Below are 12,010 nucleotides of genomic sequence, written 5' to 3'. Positions count from 1 at the left end.
TCTTTATATTGTTAGTTGTAAAAGATCTTTTTTGCTAGGTTTCAGGTCATTCTCATCAACAGTTTCTCTGTAAATAGTTGTAATGTTGGTGCACCTTTGGGAGGAGGTGAGCTCAACGTCTTCCTACTCTACTATATTGGCCACTCCTTCTGGGAGGATGACATTCACATATTTCTAAACTGATTCTCAACCTTAAACAGAACATACACTCACACCTATTTATGACCTTTCATTTAACCTTATGTAAGAGCCTTTGTCCTGATCTTAGAATGATCTAAGTCAGTGGCTCTCAGACACTTTCAGATAGACAAAACATCTTCTAAGAATCATAAAATTATAACTCAAATTAAATTATAGGATTTCTTAAAATTTCAAAGGTGTATCCTATAAGAGTCTCACAGAATTCCAAGGTAGAGAAGAAATTTCTAGGTGTGGTTTTGTTTAATGGGGTAGATTATAAATTGATATGCAGGAAGCCCCCAAAGGTTTTAAAGGAACTACCTCAGTTTGAACTGAAAAGGATAGGGGTTATACAAAATAAAAAGAGGCATTTTGGCACCCAAACTTCTCTGAGAGTGTAGAAGACTGAGGTTACTCCATTTTAAACACAGGCCACTTCTTAGGGAAAAAATAAAGATGACTCAGAGAGCAGAAGCAAGACACACAGTGCAAAGCCAAGAGCCTCAGAGAACAGATCCCAGGGAGTAGTACTACTACTTTATCAAGGAACTGCAGGAAATTACTAGTTGGATTTTAGAATTGCCATATTCAGTGGCTAAGTGCCTCTTATTTTCCCGTTTGAATGGGAGTGTCTATAGTAGTTTTCCTGTGCCTGTCTCAAATTTTATGTTGGGAGGGAAGGAGAAATTACTTGTCTCATTAATTCACAGATTTTCAGATTGAGAAGAATGGTACTCAAAGAGGCAAAATTGAAGAACAATAACCAAAGAGCATTATGTGCACAGGGACCTGATTGAGATGATGAGATCCAGGTCTTGAGCAGAATCTTTAACAGCATGAGATTCCTGGGGGGTCTTGAAGGAGATGAGTGTAATTTGCATGCTGGAAGAATATAAGTAATTGTTGCTAGAGAGCAGACTGTGGAAGATTTTATTTTCCAAAGATATCTATGACCTCGTCTTCCATCCCACATGCTGCTCAAGAACATTGCTATATCTCATTGAGAATTGGGGCCTATGTCCCTAACCCTTTCATCTGGGCAGGTTTGGGGGGAATGTTTCATTTAATAGGGTTTGGTGAAGGTGACACTATTTGACTTCCAAGGATAGACCCTGAAAGTCAATGCAACTTTCATGTGGTCTTCTGTAACACTTGTCTTTGAATTCTTGAGCTGCCATGTAATATGTCTATCCTGAGGCCAATATGCTCTAAGGAAGCCAAGCCATCTAGAGAGTTCACATGCATGCATGTGTTCTGATTGGCAATCCTAGCTTTTGCATCCTTTCAATCTGGGCATCGTATGTGTGAGTGAATGTACCTTCCTATTATTCCATTCCCCAGCTTATGAAAGACTCCTAGATTTCAGGTCTATCCAGCTGAAGCCCAAGATATAATGGAGCAGAGATAAATCTTTTCTGCTATGCCGTTTCAGAATTCCTGACCTAAAAAATCTGATAGCATAATAAAATTTTTGTATTATACCACTATTTTGGGGATGATTTGCTGTGCATAAAAATAGCCAGAACAGATATCAGGAGTGGTTCCAGAGGATCTGCTTTAAGGATGGTTTCTCTGAATTAGTTCTCTGATTTGATTATATTTAAAGACATTAATAGCTTTTTCCATTGGTAAAGGGCATAGTATAGTTTACGGTGTACAGCAGCAATACAGTTTCTTATATTATCACCTGTAGACGCCTTGAAGCAAATGCATATACATGGCAAGACTTTGAGTGTCTGAAAAACACTTGCAGCCATAAAACACTTTATTGAAATAAGGTTTAAAATGAGGTTGGTTGTTTGCTTCTACATGTTTCAGAGAACTTGGGAAAGAGAATGATGAGTTCAGGGTTTTAAATTCCCAGATCAAGTTCCTGGTAGGGAAGCAAACCACATCTATGACTGCTCTAAACAACAATTGTTATCTCATGTAGTCATAAGGCTGATATTTCTGAAAAGCAAAACTAAAGTATAATCTTGTGGGGGACTGAAGTACAATGAAAATTTATTTTCCAAACTTATGGATTCTCTTATATTAAAGTTAGAACATTGATAGGAAAGTAATTGAACAATGAAAATTTAGAGAGGAACATGCAGGAAGATCATCATGAAGCTGAAGTCCTTGAAACCATAAATTCTGCCAATCTGCCTTTGCTATTAGTAGCAGTCTTTACACTTGTGTCTGAGGAGATCAGTCTTCCTTAGTATGAAAAACCTGTAATGGCCTTACCTGAGGCAACTGACTTTCAAGGGACTACTGATCCTCCTCAGCACTTACCCACACCATGTATCATTGCTTTATTTTTACTTTCCTACCTTTATTAAGATATAATTGTCATATAATATTATGTAAGTTAAGGTATACAATGCATGATGACAAAATGATTACCACCATAGTGCTAGCTAACACCTCCATCATATCACATAATTACCATTGCTTTTAGATCTATAACCAGACTCAAGTCCTAGCAGCTTCCAGAGCATGAGGTAAAAAGTGTAGCCTATGGGAAGGTGTGATACATATCAAAAGAGTTATATGATTTTGTCCACTTATATTAATGAAATCTGGGGAACAAGTGTGGAAATAGATCCTAAAGTTGTTGGATCATGACGTAAAAAGATATGTTGGATTGGGCCATATTTATTGATATGGTCTCACTAAGTGGAGAGAATTTAATACGTCAACTTCAGTGGCAAGAGTGAACTTAGCAATTTGCTTAATTGGTTGACTGAAACACGGACCCAAAGGTATCCTATAGGAAATGAAGTCAAATTGTCAGTACTTCCTTAGAACACTGGAGATGAAGGTATCTAAAGGTTTAAGGAGTCTGAAATGGTAGAGTGGATTTATCGCTTAAGACCTACTCTCAACACCCCACTGTGACATCCAGAAAAGTCCAAAAGACTCTTTCTTTACCAAAGCTGTTAGAAAAACATCCAAGAGGGGAGCCTCAGCATCATTGAATGCTCTGTGATGTATAGTCTTTGTAGGGCAGAGATGAGAGTGGGAACTGCTGCCATCAAATTGAGCTTCCTGCATCAAAAGGGGACATTGTGTTCTTGGTTTGGAAGGAGACAAGTGGGGACATGTATTTGCTAGAGACAAGATGGGTATGGTTGCTATAATAGGTGGCAGAGCTTAAGCAGTAATGAGCATTTTCTGACTCACAGTGAGCTTTGGTGTTGACAAGTAGATTGTGGTGTCCCTAGAACTAAAATAGATGAGCAGCCTACTAAATTCTACTTCATCTGTATAAACTAAACAGCTCTATATCTAATAAATAGAAATCTGACTTGAATCGCTATAATAAAAAGTCACAGACCTTCTTGAGCTCAACTCCCACACTTAAGCCACTTCACAAATTCCATGCCCTGTGAATAAAGGGGAGGCCAGATCCCCCTGAAAAAGGACTCTGCTACCCAACCAAAAGAAATATTGTAAATCTTTATTTGGTCTTCCCTAAAGGAACTTGTATCCATTTATCAGGGAAACTGCATTGAGAAAGGAGGGAAATAATAAAATTTTTCAGAGATTACTAGACACTGACCCTGAAGTAATCCTAATTCCCAGAGACTCAAAATGCCACTGTGGAGTTTTGACTCAAGTGAGTGACACATATCCTGCTACGCTGTTGTTATTCTTATTACAGAATGCATAAATGAAATAGACGCACTCAGAAACTGAAAGAATCCCCATGTTGGTTTCCTGCTCCATAGAATATGGACTATTACTGCAGGGAAGGCCAAGTGAAAAACACTAAAACTGCCTCTGTCTACAAATACAGTAAACCAAAAGCAATATTGTACAGTAAGTCCCCTGCATACAAACAAGTTCCATTCCGAGAGCGTGTTTGTAAGTCCAATTTGTTCATAAGTCCAACAAAGTTAGCCTAGGTATTGGACTAACACAATCAGCTATATAATACTGTACTGTAATAGGTGTATAATACTTTTCATACAAATCATACATAAAAAAACAAACACAAAAAATAAAACAGTTTAAATTTTACAGTACAGTACCCTGAAAAGTACAGTAGTACCAGCTACATCACTGCTGCTTTTATGCTTGCTTCCGGACATCCTGGGCTTGAAATAAAGGTACTGTACTACTCTACTCTATACAGTAAAGTACACAAAAGCACAACTACCTGTAGAGGATGCACTCACGTGACAATGTACACCGGACACGTGAACTAACTTATGTGACTGGACATGCAAATGCACGTTCGCATCTTTGAAAGTTCGTGACTTGAAGGTTCGTATGTAGGGGACTTACTGTATTCCTGGAGGAAACTTGAGATTAACACCACCATCAAGGACTTCAAATATTCAGGGAGTGGACATTCTCATCATATCCCCATTCAACATTCCTATTTGGCCTGTGTAGGAGAAAGATGGATTTTCAAGAATAGTAGTGGATTATTATAAAAGCAGTCAAATGGTGAACACAATTGTACATGCTATTCAAGATGTGGTTTCTTTGCTGGAGAAAAGCAACATATCCCCTGGCACCTGGTGTGAAGCTTTTTTCCCTCTGTATTTGGAAATAAAGACCCTATGAAGCAGTTTGATTTTAGCTGTCAGGGCCAGCAGGTTACCTTCACCATTCTGCCTGAGGGCTCTATCAATTCTCCAGACTTATGTCAAAAACTAATCCTTCGGGATCTTGATCACTTCTCCATACCACAGGAAATTACACTGTCCCATTACATTGATGATATCATGCTAATTGAACCTGATGAGTAGGATGCAGCAACAACCCTAGACACCTTGGTAAGATGAACGTATGCCAGAGAATGGGAAATGAACCCCACAAAAAAATTCAGGAACTGGCCTCCTTGGTGAATTTTCTAGGGGTTCAGTGGTCTAGAGAACATTGAAATATTCCTTCAAGGGGAAGGACAAGTTGCTGCACCTGGTCCATACTAGTGGGCTTCTTTTGACTTTGAAGGCATCATATATCTTACTTGGGAGTGCTAATCCTACCCATTTACTGAGTATGCTAAAAGGTTGCCAGTTGTGAGTGGGGTCCAGAATGAGAAAAAGATCTGCAATATGCATAGTGGAATTTGCAGTGACTGTGGCAAATCAGGATGTTGTGTGGAGCACTTTTCATACTTTTATAAGTGATAGTTTGCTTATATTTCCTTCAACTGCCCATAGCAAATAGTTTATTTGGGTTTATACCCTTCCCCGAGATAATTGTGGCATGCTACACCTCCCACTCCTTTGTTTTTTTCTCAGAGGGGACCAATATAAAGTTATTCTCACTCTGACAATTCCTGCATTAATATTTTATTTTCCAAAACTAACAATATAACTTTTTTAAATGAAGAGGCTAAGAATTTCTAAATTCACAGAGGCACATTTTGACAAGTTTCCAGCTTTTATGTAGCTTACTTAGTATTTTGCTCTGTGAAAAACTACCCTTACAAAAATAGAAACTGTTCTGTAGCTCATCACAATCTATGATTAACAGAGAGAAATCAAATAGGATATTGACAGGTCAGATAGGAAGGCTGTCAGGGAAGCAAAATGTTCTTAAGAAGGATTGTTCTTAAGAATGATTGTTCTGTATGATCTTAAATGGGCTCCATACAAGTGTGTATGAACAAGTTGATGGCTGTAGCCTCAAGGCGACTGTTTGCATGGGGGAGAAGTGGTTTTGAGTAAGAGAATTTATGCACCCAATATGTGTGGAGAAAGTGAGATATGAATGGGAGAAAGGGTGTATGTGATTGGGCATGGAAAGGGGAGCAAGAAGATGGTTGGTGATTATACTTTAGCCTTGCCCAGGGCCTAGGTCCATAGGTCCAATCTTGTAGAATGATGGACTATGGGATCCAGCTGCAGAGACCATTTCCAAAGCAAGGAGCAGCACTGTTTCTGTGCCTAGGTAACAAAGTGTGACAGGGAGTGAGGATGGGGAAGGGGTAATAGGTCAAATATTTAAACTGGACCACCTGTAACATTTGAAATATTTAAAGGTTTAGGGCAAGAGTTTAACTGGGGGCTTACAGGCCATATATAAAAATATGTGAAAAGTTTAAATCAACTAATAGACTGTTAAACAAAATATCTTGACATTAACCTGAATGGTCAGGTTTGCATTTGAGTAGTCTGTGTATTGTGTTGTTTTTCTTATATAGTTGATTGAGGAAATTTAAAAACAAAGCTGTCAGTACAAGTGTATGTCAGGAATGGTTCGGTGGTACTCAAGATCACACATCCAGATACCTATCTCCAGGGCTGTCCTGTGCTAAATCCAGTGTATTAATTATCTATTGTTATATAACAAATTACCACACAAAGGATCTCTCTCACCTTTCCATATTCTATTGGTTAGAAGGAAGTCATTAGTCCTGCCAAACTCCAGGGCAAGGAATTTTGCAAGAGTGTTAATACCAGAAGGTGGGGATTATTGGGGGCCAGCTTTTGGTCTGTCCACTATACTTGGACACCTTTAAGTTCTGTTCCAGTGATGTGGGGAGAATAGAGCCACCACCCTAGGTCCATGGTCCTCCTCCCAGACCCCAGCCTCTCCTCTACCTCTTCTTTACACTCACTGAGCTCCATTCCTCACCTCAAGAGGCTTCATATGCATATATGCAGATAATGTAGCTAACTTGTCCTCTGTTCTCTGCCTACAGCCATTACCTCTTGGTCACTTCTCAGTCCTGGGAGTATATATCTTGGCTGTGAATTCAACTCTCAGAAGCACAGGCCCACTGAAGAGGACGATGCAGGCCTCTTGGGCCTTAGGACTTAGGGCTACATGGTGAGCAAATTTCGGGCCTCAAATAGGTAGGGAGGCAAAAGTTCTGAGCATGCACATCCCCTTAACCCCACACACTGGACTCTTGGCCGTTTGCAGAGTTGAAGCCCACCATGTAACCCTTCCCAATTAAATTTTCTTCACTTTCTCTCCGCTCGATGTAGACACTATCCTAAATAAGTTGTTTATAATTCTCATACATGACTTTTTGTGTGCTACATATGCATGCATAATTCTTATGCATTCCTTTTATTACATGTGTATTTACCCATAATCAATTTCTGACGATTGTTTTGAATGTTTTGAAACTTCGTATACAAGGCATCATAATGTTTGTATACTTCTGAGACTAGATTTTTCCTTTATCCATGTTTTGTTTCACTGTTACCACCCAATCTTTGTACCTGGTCTTTCTCTGTCTCTCCATACCTGAGAATTCTGGTCTCTTTCCCAGTTCAGCCTTTATTGTCCCGTTCAATTTACTTGAAACAGTCACAAGTCAGTGAAGTAAGACTGGTCATCACATAGATAAAGCCTAAGCCAGTGGTTTTCAAACTTTAGTGTGCTTCAGATTCACCTAAAGGACCTGTAGAACTCTGATTGCTGGACCACCTTCAAATTTCCAATTCAGTATGTCTGGAATGGGGCCTGAGAATTTACATTTCTAACAAGTTCCCAAATGACACTGATGCTGCTGCTCCATGTCAGCCCAGTACCAGCCCAGCACCATCTGGTCTCGAGGTAAGCTAAGTCATCCATCAGGTTCTTCCAATAAAATGCAGTAGGACCTAGACCTCCATGTCTCTTTACATAAATTGTTTATAACTTGATATTTCAATTAATTGAAGGATGCAATAAAAGAACTTGATCTCTTTCAATGACAGTAAGGTGGGCCAAAACAGAAAGAAAGATAAAGGTGAATCAGAGTTATTTATCTAAAAAAATCTTTCAGATTATTCATTTTAAACAAAGTTTTATTTTCAACTTGAACAAATGCTGTCAGATATATCTGAATAAAGAGAAAAATCAGATATCATTGGATGTTACTTTTTGGGTGATGAACTTTGGAACAAACCCATGTTGATAAAATTTCCCACGGACTCCTGAAAATCAGAAAATCTCAAATCCGTGAAGAACAAATTCACTGTTTCTCCTTCATCCATGTCTTTCTATGACTTCAAACTGTAGGAAGAAATAAATGAACAATTGAACACAATTAAAATACACCAGTGACTTTCTAAATCTAAGAATAGTCAATCATACATATATCTGTTGTCTCAACAAAAGAAAACACAATTTTCCTCTTGTAACCCAGACCCTTGGGTATCAGGGTGGTTGTCCATCATTTGACGCCTTCAATCATCTGATCACACCAATATCATTTCCCACTTGCCAAACACCAAAAATGCTTGTTATTTTTTTTGGGGGGGGAAGTAGGATACTACTCAGGGATATAAATATATCTTTCCACCTTAAAAGACTGTGCTCTTTCCATAAACCATAATCTCTTAATTTCCCAGACCCTCAGTGTCCATATCTGTAAAAGGAGAAAGAAAAAATAGAGGGAAATAAAAGAATAGAAGAGATGTAAGTTAAATTAACAATTCAATGATAACCAAAATCTTAATATGACTAATTTTCTTTTAAGTGTCACATGCAATACCAAAGTTTAAAACTAAGAAAATACTTAGGTATAAGTCATTAAATGTGGTCCTACTTGAAATTCTTAACTTTTTACAATTTTTAGGTAGTCACATTATCAAAGGCATTGCCTCCGAGTTAGTACAAGAGACCACATATAATTGGCCACCGAATGATGAAGTCCCATCTAATGTATGTTCCAGTCACTTTAGCTACTAGTTCTGGCAACTGTGTTCTAAACAAATAATCTCAGTTACCAGGTCTGATAAATTTCCCACCTATAGAAGTCTTATAATTACAGCTCAAAGAATGTGTGCCTGTGAAAGAAGTACAATTCAGAATAAGCTGCATTCTATATGATGTAGTATATATGTATATTATTAACCCTAAAACTGGTTTATAAAAATTTTAAGCAATTTATTATTGTTTATTCAGAAAATTTAAGACTATGACATGTGTATGGCAGGAATGGTTGGATGATATTCAACCTGGATTCTTCCAGGCTGCACTCTACTGTATTTGGATCTTTCTCAGGTCCTTCTTCTGGTTCTTCATTTTCAGCTTCTTTCTCCTCCTCGCCTTCAGATTCTTGGACCTCTTCAACAGAGTTTTCATACTGATATTTAATTGCTTCTTTCATGAAGAGTAATATGGACTTTGGGATGAGAACTTCACGGAAAAAATAGCCCAACTTATAATCAGTGGCGACATCCAGAACTCTACCCTCCGGAGAATCAGGAGGGTAGAAGTAGGTGAAGAAAGAAGAGCTGGGCACCTTCCTACTGGTTGGTACGACACCTCCAGGGCCCTCACAATTCTGCAGCTTGAGAGTTTTCACGGTGAGGTCTTTCCCGTCTTTCCAGTAGATCTCACACCCTGTGCTGCTGACTATTTCTGGCCCTTTGGAGAAGAAGGATCAGAATCATCTGGGTCTGATCGCATTTGGTATGTTTTTGTCAGAACTTTGTTGAAAAAGTATTCATTTGACTTAAAGAGAAATTCTACAGTGAAGCTCATGGGTTCCCAACCCCTGAAAATCTTATTTTTACATCTTTCAGGTGCTCCAGTACAAGTTCATCATTTCCCCAGATCACACTACTGAGAATCTTTACATTTTTACAAGCTGTCAACCAAAAGCGAGGTATGCCATTTGTTTGCCCCTTTCCTTCAGGCTCTCTTTCCATTTCCTCCCAAGCTCCTTCCTGAACACCTACTTGCCACTGACTTCGACTTCTGTGGGCTCATGTATTGCATTGATGATGTCAGCTTTCTTATCAAACAGAGGTTGGTAGAAGGCAGCATACTTTTTCTCAAGATCATAAAGGTCTTTATAGAATTGGGCTTTTACCTTGTGCATATCGTGCCTGAAGGTTTTTGAGAGCTTTGACCCGCTGCTTAACCGCCAGAGGCCAGCGCTGAGCGCGGCCTGCCTTTCAGGCCGATGCCCCAGCAGGGGCTGCAAGGGCCTGAGGACTGGGCCGCCCCTCGCCAGCCTCGGCCCCGTCGTCAGGTCCACACGCCCCAGCCTCCCAGGACTCGGAGGCATCAGCCAGGACCTCGCCCACTCAGAACTGGGCCTCCGCCGCCGGTTCCTCTGCCTTCTGGGATGCCGCCTCCTCTACAAGTTCCTTGGGCACTTGCGGGGAGGTTCCCTCTGCCAGGTCCTCGCCCTCCCGAGATATGGGTCCCTCTCCCGGATCCTCGGGCTCTGGGGAACAACTCCTGACCACTATGCGGCCTGCATGAGGGTGATTCAAGACGTGGTCATTTTAATGGATACAGCGTGTATGGGACTGGATCAGATCCCGGAAAAGGGATTGAAACCCTGCCATGGGTAACTAAAGGACCCCTACAACGACTACTGCACCCTCCTCCTGTACCTCCTCGTTATGGTCTTCCCCTTCATACTCATCTTCCTCCTCGCCATCGTAGTCCTGTTCCTCTTCCTCCTCCTCCTTCCCCTCCTCCAGGTCCTCCTCTTGCTCTGCTGACCGGACATCCCTGTCCTCCTCGACTGTGGGCTGGGAGGCCTCCTGCTCACCCTCCTCCTCCAGAAGAGCTCTGGCGACTGCCTGGGAAGCCAGAAAGGCTGCAGCCCCCACGAATTCATCTGACCCTTCTGCAAGGGGATCCACGGGGGCCTCGACGAGTCCAGGGTCACGGTCTGCCCCACCATCAGCTCTGTCCTGGTCACCTTGAGTTGGGTCTTGCTCCTCTGTGGCAAACATGGCAGGAGGGATGCACGAATCCCTGCCTGGACCTAAGCTGTGATCCTGTGCAGTGATGACTGTGGTGAAGATGGCAGCCACCAAATTGACTGCCACTGAGGGGATGCTGTTGTCATTGGGGCCACTGGGAGGTGGTGGAGGCACAAAGAAGATGACTACACAGGGGACAAGAGTCTGCGGAGGTGCCTGTGGGGGATCCGTGACAGGAAGCGTGGAGTGCAGCCCACCAAGACTGCACCTGCAGTGGCAGTGGACAAGGTGGGAAAGAATCCGAGGGGCGGTTGGTGGGAGCGGAAGCTTGACGGGTCAACAAAGGACCACTTCTGTCATCGCCGAGCTCTAAGCTCATTTGCTGAGAAGTGAGGATTGACATGCCTGTGGTCCAATGAGTGATCAAGACCCCTTGGTTCTGGATTGCTTAGAATCTCCCTTTGAACCTTAGAGTCCTTGTTCGCCCTTTAGGCCCACACGACTTCATAAGTCCTGTTAATTTCACCGTTGTCAGCAAAACTATAGTAGTCCAACATGGCTGCACCCTGCAGCACAGGAACTGTAATCCCCTCCCCCCATTTTCATCTAAGGACAGCTCATGTCAGTAGGGACAAAGTCATAAAAAATTGTATAGCTCAGATCTCAGCAGTGGCAAAAGTCTCCAAGAAGAGAGAGAGAAAAGATTTTGGATTTACTAATGTTATTAAAACTCCTTAAAAAGAACATATAAAGTTAAAATGAAATCAGTCAGAACAAAGGGTTGAAGAAATGTTAGAAACAGGAGCTGGAAGGAGTTTAATAAATGCTGCCAAAAACACATCAGTCCTCTAAAGAATAAATATAGAAAGGAGGACACTTATTTAAGGCAACCGTAAAAGGCTTTAAAAGGGCAGCCTTCTTAGGATGATCTGAGTTAAACTAAGGCTTTCTGTTGCATTCTGACCCACTAAACCAAGAAATCAAGTGTAAAAAAATTCTTAAAAAAATGGATAGATCACGTTTTTGGTATTTATTCTGAAAATTAAAATATTTTGTAACTGAAAAATATTTTAGAAAAAAGAAACATAGGAAATGAATTATGAAATATCATATATCAGAAAAATAACACTGATAAATCCCTTTCATCACTCCAACAAAATTTCAATAAATTTTAAATTAAAAATTTTAATGATTTTTATTGAAGTAATATTAGTTTA

At 40.5% G+C, this 12,010-nt stretch overlaps 1 protein-coding gene across 1 annotated transcript in view; it reads left to right on the top strand.

Annotated features, from left to right (window-relative positions):
* Nucleotides 1–11,003: 11,003 nt before the first annotated feature.
* SERPINA7 (serpin family A member 7) overlaps nt 11,004–12,010 on the top strand; it is a 28,663-nt gene continuing 27,656 nt past the window's right edge. The window contains exon 1 of the mRNA XM_082377335.1: nt 11,004–11,081. The gene's annotated coding sequence lies outside the window, so the exon portion shown is untranslated. The remainder of the gene's footprint in view (nt 11,082–12,010) is intronic.

This window comes from Balaenoptera borealis (genome assembly GCF_965194805.1).
Source record: "Balaenoptera borealis genome assembly, chromosome: X".
Taxonomy (NCBI): domain Eukaryota; kingdom Metazoa; phylum Chordata; class Mammalia; order Artiodactyla; family Balaenopteridae; genus Balaenoptera; species Balaenoptera borealis.
This window is presented reverse-complemented; position numbering and strand designations above follow the sequence as displayed.